The 11,404-nt window shown below is 39.2% G+C and overlaps 1 protein-coding gene across 1 annotated transcript in view; it reads right to left on the reverse strand.

Annotated features, from left to right (window-relative positions):
- Positions 1-11,404, reverse strand: part of PTPRK (protein tyrosine phosphatase receptor type K) — a 397,462-nt gene that overhangs the window by 319,108 nt on the left and 66,950 nt on the right. The window lies entirely within an intron of this gene.

Here is an 11,404-nt window from a genome sequence, read left to right on the forward strand (position 1 = left end):
CAAAAAGATAGGAATTTGAAAAATATTAGGTACAACTAATATAGTATGCAGATAGCCTCAAGCAGATATCCTTTCCTACCACCTTCAGGAAACGGCTTCACTGTTAATCGCAACATTTATTCTAACCTCAAATCCTAGGAGAGCATGAAGACTTTCAGTTAGATGCGGCCTACGTGACCATGCCATTTATTACATACGTTCTATTAAATTATTCCCTGCTATACCAAGTCTGGAAAAGCTATCTTCACTTCCAATTTTAAAAGATAAAACACAGAATCTGCAGGAAATTTTTCCATTCTTTACCAGCAGTGAATACAATGGAAAAAAAGGAAAGAGGCAAAAAGTGGAAGATCATTGTCTATTACAAAAGGTTTCAGTTTCTAAATTAGGCAAAACCTAATCTGAACAACAGTGCCTTTAAATTTCTTCCTGTTCTCTAGGGAAGAGAAGCTTTTTCTTGCAGCCTGGAAGGCCAACTATGGTCTGGGCTTTATTAAAAAAGGGGTGGCTATCAGGGAGAGGGGGTAATTGTCCCCCTCTACTCAGCTCTTGTGAGGCCCCAGCTGGAGTACTGCATCCAAGCCCAGGGCCCCCTGTACAGGAAGGATGTGGAGCTCTTGAAGTGGGTCCAGAGGAGGGCCACTAAGATGATCAGAGGGCTGGAGCACCTCTCCAAATGAGGAAAGGTTGATAGAACTGGGCTTTTTTAGCTTGGAGAAGAGAAGGCTCCAGGGAGATCTCACTGAGGCCTTACAGTACTTAAAGGGAGTGTGTAAACAGGAGAGGGAACTGCTGTTTACATGGGTGGATAGTGATAAGACAAGGGAGAATGGTTTTAAACTGAGACAGGGGAGGTTTATAGGTTAGATATAAGGAGGAATTTTTTTTCACATGGAGGGTGGTGTGAAAACACCACTGGAACAGGTTGCCCAAGGAGGTTGTGGATGCTCCATCCCTGGAGGCATTTAAAGCCTCTGGGCAGCCTGGTCTAGTGGCTGGTGACCCCACCCATGGCAGGGGGGTTGAAACTAGATGGTCACTGTGGTCCTTTTCAACCAGGCCATTCTATGATTCTATTAATCTATTCTTTACTGTAGAGGCAACAACACAGCTAGCTGTGGAGAAATAGTGTTTGTTTCTTATGATTCTTTCAACCTTATCTGCCATAAGCAAGGCAATAGAGAGCAAATATATCTACATCTAGAGATTATTTAAGTGATTTCAGGTATTTCTAAAACTATTAAGAGATTTTAATGGTTTCATGAAATTATTAAAAGATCTTCATTAATACAGAAGTGTTAACATCCACAAAACACCAAAGATGTTTGGTATTTCTGCTCAGAGGCTACAAGCTTTAGTATTCCCCTTGTGCACTGAACAGACTTCTGACCAATTGCACTGGTGACAAGGAGTTACACCATTTGAATACAAATGACTGGGACAGGGTAAGGGAAAATCATGTCATATATTCATGACTCCACCAGTAATCATAAAAATGCCAGTAAGTAAACTGCATGACTTCAAAGACAATTGAGAGCTCCAAATAAAAACTTTGACTTTTTATGGACATATGATATTACAATGCTACTTCTGAAAATAACACCTTTTCTCAAAGCACTGTTAGTGCTTATTTATAGAAAATCCTATGTAGATATCACAGTCTCTGGCATTTCTCCTAAGTGTTCTCACAATTTGCTGCTAAAAGTGAATGGATAAGAATGCGATTAAACTCAGTAGGAGTGCTGAATGAAGACAGCCTAACATTCATTACGTTAAATCACAAAGTTTTCTATAGATTCAGAGCACTAAGCTATTTTGTAGCCTGCTCTCCAAGATAAAAAGCTGAAAGGAGGAAGGAAAAAGTTTACAGCTAAACTTTTAAACTCTGCTAAACACGTTAGCAATTCAACCAAAAAAAGCAGGCCTAATATGAACATCTGTCACTCTATTAAAACATTGACAGGTCAATCATAAAATAAGGTGATAAAGGAAAAATAGGTTAATTAAAATTTGCACTAAAATCATCTATCTTGATCAAGTACAGGTATCAAAATTCTGCTCAAGAGATGATAACACGAGTTTACAGGTGGCAGTAGGAGCAACCATTTCAAAATAAAAAGGAGACTTATATAAGGACAATGTAAAGTGTCAGAAACTACAAGAGCACCATTGCAGAAGCCAGACAAACAAATGAGGAAATGAGGGAAGAACACATAAATTAAACAAACTGAACTACAAAACGGTTGGTCTCAAGAATCAGAAGGACAAAGAGCTCATAAGTAATACAGCCAGCATGAAAGTCGAGGACTTTCTACAAGGAGGTGAGAATTAGGTGAAGCAATTACAAAAATTGTTCTCTGTTACTGCCATTACAGATGATGGGGAAATAGAAAGCCCAGTAACAGGACAATAAACTCCTGAGTAAAAAGAAAATGAGGATGGGGTGACTGGTGTGGAAAAATTAAAAGAACACATGTGAGGTGTGAAGATGCGATAGGACAAAGCAAAGAACTGAGGTGGAAAATGGTGACAATTAAAAGATACTACTAGGAAACTCAATTTATTCTCTGAGAGCTCAGGACACGTAATATTTTTAATAAAATTGAAGACTTCCAATTTGATAAGATTGTGAATAAAGTTGTAAGTGGTCACGCAAAAAGGAAGATCAAATTAAATGTAAGAAAATGGAAAAAGGTTTGATATTGAAAATAACATAAGCTGTTACAAAAGGTCATTTCTGAAGCCACTGAAGGAGCTGAGACCACGAAGCTTGAGAGATGATTGAAGAATTCAGACACAGTATAAATTCGGAGTCATGGGAGGAAAGAATAACAAGAATCTCACCGAGAAGACCTTTGTAGATATGACATGAATATATAAGACAAATTATACTAGCAATGAATCAATGAATCAGAAGTCAGGAAAATTAATGAGAGGGGTAAAGTGTGATATTAAGATCCAATGCATTTTCTAGCACAATGGCACCGCTAAACTAAAAATCAAATATTTCTTACGTTACAAATGCCTGTCCCTTTTGCAGTTAATGCTCTACTTTCCCATTTTGTAATAAGAAAAGTCATTTTAATCAATATCTGGCACTTCAAGCCTCCACCAAGATTACCATGAAAGAAAGGCCAGGAAGAAGAACAATGAAAAATGTTTTCTGAAAACACAGATAAGATTTCTATATTCACAGAAAATAACTCAGACTCCAAATTTAGACAGACTTCAGGAACACAGACGCCCTGTCTACAGAACCACAATATGGCTGAGGTGTGAGGGACTTCCAGGTTCAACTGATTCAACTTGCCCTCAATCAGGGCCACTCAAAGCAGTTGCCCAAGACCACATCCAGGCAGCCTCCAGCATAAACCCTTAGGGGGAGCTGCTGAGGGTACAATCTGCCCCATCATCTAAATGATTAATGAAAATGTTCAACAGACCCTGTAGAGACCTCTTGGGTACACTGCTTGTTACTGACTTCCAGCTGGACCAGCTTTTTGGAGCTGCCCATCATCTGAGTGGAAAAGGTTTTCAAGATTAGTTGTCCCATCACCTTCGCAGAAATCAAGGTGAGGCTAAACAGCTGATTCTTTCCTCAAACTTGCTACTTGCCCAACCTAATGTTGCTTAAAAATATAATTTCCTCTTACGTTTCTCTCAGTAATACTTCATGTTTTTGCTGACAGCAAGATGAACCTCTGAACAGCCTTACTAGTTTTAACATATTTTACTCAATCACATAGGCCAATACAGTATATAGCCCACTACACTACCATGCTTAAACATAGTCTATAAATTATATCATATCATATCATAGAACGATCTGGGTTGAAAAGGCCACAATGATCATCTAATTTCAACCCTCCCGCTATGTGCAGGGTTGCCAACCCCTAGACTAGGCTGCCCAGAGCCACATCCAGCCTGGCCTTGAATGCCTCTAGGCATGGGGCATCTACAACTTTCTTGGGTAACCTATTCCAGTGTCACCACCCTCTCTGTGCGAAAAACTTCCTCCTAATACCTAACCTAAGTCTCCCGTCTCCGTTTAAAACCATTCCCCCATGTCCTATCACTACCCACCCAAGTACCAGAGAAAAATCCAACCAAAGTACCAGAGAAAAAAAATAAGATAAAACCCACAATCATACAAAAACTTTTCATATTAAATCAGCTGAGAGAAGTAAAAACACAGAAATAGAGATTTGTCTTTATCTTCTACCCTTCCTCTTTAGCCTCACAAATCTAAGTTCATTCTTCAAAGGCACACTACACAATAAAATGAATGCGAAATTAATGATTAATTTCATAAGCTTTTCATTGTATTAGTTATTTCATTCTGCAAAGTAACATTTATCAAAATATTTCACAGACTATCAGGATAATATCTGAGGTAGATTTGATTAGTAAAGAGTCCTCTGGCAGCAAAACTAGAAAACGTTCTCAGCACACAAAATGGATGCTAACAACTTTCTTCCTTTACATTGAGTCAGAATTTGTAGACAAATCACTTCCTAATGCCGTAGACTGACTTACATAGTTACATGCAGAGTTTGTAATAACATCTCTCTCTTCACTCAACATCATTACAATTAGTCTTCAACAAGACCTCTGACTATTTTGGGCAAAGCTGACCAGTACGCTATCAAACTTAATTCATGCAATAAAAATTATACTCTCCAGAAAAACTGCAATATGCTCGAAAAGCTCTAGCAAGAAATCACTATTAGAGGGTAGAAATTTTACAATCAGACGCGTATATCTACTGCAATTTAGCCAAAGAGGAAGTTATTCTATGACTCCTCATGAATTTTATTGCAAGGATTTGAAACTCATATTTTTTCATCTCCAAATCTGCACCATAGTTTCAACAGAAATAAGTCCTACAAGAATGCTTAAATGGATTATAGTATTACTAAAGTAGGCTCAAATTGTATTTAATCCCTCCTCCTCTTAAATGCAGAAATATTCTCACTAGGGTAAATTTGTGGAACAGCATATAGGTTAAGACCAAAGGTTAGATGAATCCTGTGCTAGACTGTGTAATGAAGTTGTAGCGTTTTTGAACCTATCATCTGTCCACATCAGAAAGCCAAAAGCATTACAGAAGAATGAACACAGAAACATGATCAATACAATCCTATAATTTCAGCACAAGTAAAAATGTCTCCATTTTATGTATTGAATACAAGTCCAGAACAAAAACATTGGCTTGTCTTTGTAAACACTGCTAGGCTACCAACCACAGGCTCTGAGCAGACAACTACTATTCAGTCTTTTACAGATGAATTAGATATTTTCAAGAAAATATCAGTTTGATTCTAAATAGCAGGTAAGAAGTAATTAGAAAAGTCTTCAGAATGTTTCTTTCCACCATTGTAACTGCCACAGAGCTGCCTCATTCAGAAATTACCTCTTGCTCTGTTCCCGTAAACTCCTGAAGATTACAGCTCAAATGAATAAGGCTTAGATAACAACCAATAATGGCAAAGTTTAAAGTAGTATAAGGGAAGAACGTCATGCAGGAAGACAACACTACAAAGTATAGAATCACAACACAAACAAGCAGTAAAGGATTCATCTGTAGTCGTGTCTTGTATTCACACTGTTATATGAAATCTAGTATCTGAAGATGTCTGCTGGTCATTTCCTATTGCTCTATCCTGCCACAAGCAATCATCGACAGGCTCTGATGCTGGGCAGCATATACGGGCCTCTGCAAGAAAACAGCTGCAGTACAGTTCTGAGGAAGGGTTCACTATGTAGATGTAGACCCAGAGTGACAAAATAAAGTTAAAAGGCACACATGTGGTACTTTCCTCAGCAACTGTTATCATATTTGTATATTTACAGGCCACTAGCTATTCTTTTCTACTTGAGAACTTGGTAACTGAAGCTGCAGTCATAGAACTAATTAAACTCCGGAAAGGATGCTACATTTTAAGCCGTCCATATGATTCGCTCTTCAGAGTACTGAAATATATTCTTTACTCCAAGTGTCCATTTACAATAACGGGAAGGAGGAAGGGAGAGCAGGGGGAGGTCTTAAAGCTAGCTCTTCTTACTGCTTTCTCTTTTTCCCACAGAATCACAGAATGGCCAGGGTTGGAAGGGATCTCAAGGATCATGAATATCTAACCGCCCTGCCACATGCAGGGCCACCAACCTCCACATTTAATACTAGACGAGGGCCCCATCCAACCTGGCCTTGAACACTCCAGGGACAGAGCATCCACAACCTCTCTGGGCAGCCTGTTCCAGCACCTCACCACTCTCTCTGTAAAGAACTCCATCCTGACATCCAACCTAAATCTTCCCTCCCTCAACTTAAAACCATTTCCCCTTGTCCTGCTGTTATCTACCCTTTCAAAGAGTTGATTACCCTCCTGTCTGTAGGCTCCCTTTAGGTACTGAAAGGCTGCAATGAGGTCACTCCACAGCCTTCTTTTCTCCAGGCTGAACAAGCCCAGTTCCCTCAGCCTGTCTTTGTAGGGGAGGTGCTCCAGCCCCCCGATCATCTTCATGGCTCTCCCCTGGACCTCTCCAACAACTCTCTGTTTTTCTTGTACTCGGGGCTCCAAACTTGGACACGGTATTCCAGATGGGACCTCACAAGAGCCTGCAGGACAAGGCACTTAAACATCCAACAAGAATTTGTAGAAATATTACACACCTATTATTTTGCATCTTTTCAGTCACTCTTTGCTAGTGTAGTCATAAAAATGTGTACATCACAAAATATCCACTTCTTAGTAAGTCACTAGCTAAAATGAGGCAGTTTGGTAGCGAATGGAAAGAGATGCAGCTACCTTCTAAAAAAGTAACAGATGACCGAGTTAAAATTTCTACTAAGTGTCATCTGACAATGAAATCTTTGTGGAAGGAGAAAATATCTGAATAATTTTTTAAACCTCATAGAATAAATGTAAATAATTTCAGTGTGTGTCCTGCAGCCTGCATTACATGTCAATGGATATATTAAAAGCAAATAAATGAAATCTCTCCACAAAAAATATATGTTCCTTTGACGATTTTTTGAATTTTTCAATACTATAACATAAATAAAGATAAAATTTGTCTCTGTACTACCAAGATATCATTTAAAGTTAAAGTACAGGTCATGACGCTGAGCTATACAGTCAGAAGAAAATATTTCATGAAGAGCAGAACGCAAGAAATGCATAAAAATGTTTAATACAATATAAAAATCAATATTTAATAACCAACACATAATCCAGATGCAATGAATAAAGAAACAAGCACAATAAAAGTTTTCTGGTTTTAAACTGCAATACTGCAGTCCCACGGGAATCTATATAATTTGTCATTAAAAACAATGACAACCAGCCTTAAGGTATTACCAACATCTTTCCCCCCCCCTTCTCCTCCCAAAAAGCAGGAAGCAATAGAAAAAAATGTTTTGTTTTACCACCACAGTAGGTCAATCACATTTCCATAAGAAACAAGAAGCATCAGATTTAGACTACTGAAATTGCTGGGTTAAATTGAAACAGAAATTTGTATCACCCATTGGCACTGTGAGATTCTGTCCCCTTTTGATTCCCACAGTTCTGAAGATTTGCATACACTTCAAAAGGACAAAGATGGACTCCAGGTCTTCTCATTTGCATCTTTCTTTGGGTATACTCTTTTACAAAGCATCTGCAAACATTTTCTCTATGCATCTGACTCCAACATGCCCCTGACCCAAAGCTTTCTCCTGCCTAAACAATATCTCAGGCTGTTTTCCTGACAATCTCTAGCTATCATGAGCAGCACAACATAGTTACAGCAGCCCTTTTGCTCCTTTCCTCCCACCTTGAACTCAGGTCAGCACCTCTCCTCTCAAGTGTTATAGACACTACCATCCATCATTCACATCTGCATTTGAGCCTCTTCCTATGTACTCTTGAGCTATGCCTCATTTTTGAAAGGTAACTAAAACACTTCTCCAGACACTTTCTCTGTAACTCTTCCAGCTTTCATCTCCCCTTAACCCAATCACTTCAGCATCTCCTCTATATCCTTGACAAATACATCTTCTCCCACTCTTATCGATTGACAGTACTGCTGAAGACTCTTTAAGCCTGTCACTTTGGCTGTATTCCACTTTCACTTCTTCTCTCCATTTTAACAGAAAGAAACTTAATTTTGTAGCCATTCACTGTTTATGCCCACTTATAGAAAGCCAGTCAATTCATCTCAACAGCAACTGCAAAGAAATTATTCCCATTTTTTTTAATTGAATTTATTTTTTCCCTGTTTTAAGCCATTAAAAAAAAAAAAAAAAAAAAAAAAAAAAAAAAAAAAAAAAAAAAAAACTGAATGGCAAATGAGGTGCCAGAAAAAAAGAAATGACACAATCCTGTTGTTAGGACTGAGAAATAAGGCAGATGCACATAGAGGGAGGCCAGAGCACACCAAGTGTTGAGTATGGGCAACAAACCATGCACCTGGCTAGGTTTCCTGCTTACAGTTACAACAGGTCTCCAATTCACAGTCTCACCTTGCCAAGTTGCCAACATTGTTCCCTTTAGTTCAGATTGTCTGATCTGGCAAAATTGAGCATAGAAACAGAGTCACAGAACAATTTGGGTTGGAAGGGACCTTAAAAATCATCCAGCTCCAACCCCCTGCCATGGGCAGGGTTGCCACCCACTAGACCAGGCTGCCAAAGCCCCATCCAACCTGGCTTTGAACATCTCCAGGGATGAGGCATCCACAGCTTCTCTGGGCAACCTATGCCAATGTCTCACCACCATCTGAGTACTACCAAATAACAATGTCATTGCTCTTAAAAGAGAGATTTTAAGCAACTACAGCTGCACTGATACTGTCTCTGGGATTGAGTCAATCTCAATGCTGGTAAAGCCAAACCAAAAGCCAACAGCGTTATTCAACAGTCTTGCACTGCTTCCATCTCCTACCAGTTACAGTGCAAACAGTACCAAACAACAGCATGCTTGCCAACACACACTTTTCACTATGTGGAGTTAAAATAAAAATAAAAATTAGAAAAAACTGTCAGTACTTTTTAGTATGAGACAACTTCTCACAATGTTTACATGTGTTAAATGCTCACATATAAGATTTCAGGAAAGGTACAATTCAATAGCAATCAGTCAGTTTGTCTTTAGACAGCAAATGGGATCTTCTGCACAGCTGTGCACGTGGCACCCATGCACCATTACACCTGTGCACTGTTCTTTACACAGTCCAGTTTCACAGAAAACACTCCTGATCTTCCAGTTCAATTTAATTTCCCCTACAGTCATTTAGCAAACACAGCATTATGTATGCAAGTTCTGAAAGACGTTTTACAACTGTTTTGAAGACTATTCACAGTCATAGAATGACTTAGGTTGGAAAGCACTTGAAAGCCCACCCAGGCCATGGGCAGGGCTGCCACCCCCCAGCTCAGGCTGTCCAGGGTCCCATCCAACCCAGCCTTGAGAGCCACAAGTGATGGGGCACCCACAGCTTCTCTGGGCTGCCGGAGCCAGCATCTCACTCCACTCTGAGTAAAGAATCTCTTCCTAACATCTAATCTAGATTTCCCCTCTTTCACTTTAAATCATTCCCCCTCGTTCTATCATTACAATCTGTACATAGAATCAGTTCCTCTTTTTCTTATAAGCTTTCTTCAGTAACGCAGTAGTTTTAGATGCATCTCCAAATGTACAGCAAACCAGGAAGAAATGTGTTCACTGTGGGGCAAGGGAAATTTAAACCATATCAACACTCTTTTTGCCATCAGCCCAACCTTTTGCTTGTCCACAGACCTCTCAAGGGTAAATAAGCACCATTTGGTGACAAAAATAATCACCCTTAAGTCAAGATAAAAATAATTTATATTTTGCAGAACTAAGTCACTGCTCAGAATTGCTGCAAGGCACTCTAAAAATCAATCTCATGGACTAGTCAACAAGATAGAGCTGGCTTTGTACTGAACGTCTCAGTTGGACATCCCACCTCACAGTGGAAAATCCAGATGATTGATGCTGGGTTGTTCTATTTAGAAGGTATGCTGAGTCTACTAAAAAGGCTATCTAGAATAACCCCAAGCAATTTGTTTCCACTGCTTAATGCCCCTGCAACTAGCCACTCTTTTCATCATCTATAGAAACAGTTGTAATAAACAAACCAGAAGAGTCCATATGAATGTTAATGCTTCAAAGATTCAAAGCTCTTATCAATGTTACCCTTAACTTGCAGTACACTTATCTATGATGATGACACCTGCCTAGGTACGTAATCTTAATCCTTTTCTTATCCTGAGGGAAGCAAGAGTTACAAGTCAGCAGCTACAGTAGACACTTACTGCAGTTGGCATACTTTCCACCTCTAGTAATGCTTTTGTGATTCGGTAGCAGAGCATTTCCAAAAAAAAAAAAAAAAAGCTCCATCAAAACAATCCACATCTGTTCCCTCTCAGCATCACTCTCAGTAGATCTCTGACTTTCCATGACCATCTGACATAATTGGATGCAAACCCCTCCCTGCAAACCCAAAAACATGATAATAGTCTACACACCAGCAATATTGGGTCTGCTCAGGGATAACTCATTCCCTGGACATCTGCTCTTGAGCACTGCAACTCCACAGCCTGAATATCATGTATCACTCTGGACCCACCTACCTTACACGCAGTTAGCTGTCACGCAACTCCACACTACTGTGAGCATCATTTCAGACTACAGATGGCAACTCTACTCCAGCCTCCATTGCTGAGTCATACTGCTCTGCCATTTGTTCACTTTGAATACATATTTGCAAAAATAGCTGCAAAGATTGAAAGCTCATCTGACTTATTGTACCCAGATCTGTTTTGGTATCAAACCTCACATTTTTCTCACCAACAGCTTTGCCATGTTGCAGTTTGTCAGAGATAACTCGCTAGAAGAAATGATGTGACATGCTTGAAGAGAATTAAAATAGCACTCAGCAACCAGGTTCTTCTCTACCTCAAGATGTCCCTCAACCATTTATGTGATCATCAGATTTGCCCTAGCTGCAGGGAGGAACTGCTGGACCCAGCTGGATTCCAAACGTGAAGAAAAGCTGGCACATCTGCATGCAATTCCAGCAAGCAGCCAGCCTCCCAATAGACAGGCTTCAAACCAGAGGCCAGGAGCAAGAAATTTAATTTCCAGAATTGCTACAAGTTGGTTTCAGCAACAGCAGTAATGAAATTTGAAACTTACTTACCAGAAATATTTTGCTACCCTCTCCTAGTCCATGTACTTCAATTAATTCAATACTATTGTATTTAAAGCATTAATCAGGAAAATATAAAATTCCATAAGAAAAAAATTGCTAGAAATATAAAAAGCCTGTATATGTTAATTAATTAAGGGAACAAAAAAAAAAAAAAAAAAAAAAAAAAAAAAAAAAAAAAAAAAAA

This window comes from Centrocercus urophasianus, unplaced genomic scaffold (assembly GCF_019232065.1).
Source record: "Centrocercus urophasianus isolate 14NV4802_14NV808 unplaced genomic scaffold, USGS_Curo_1.0 seq_10, whole genome shotgun sequence".
Lineage (NCBI taxonomy): Eukaryota > Metazoa > Chordata > Aves > Galliformes > Phasianidae > Centrocercus > Centrocercus urophasianus.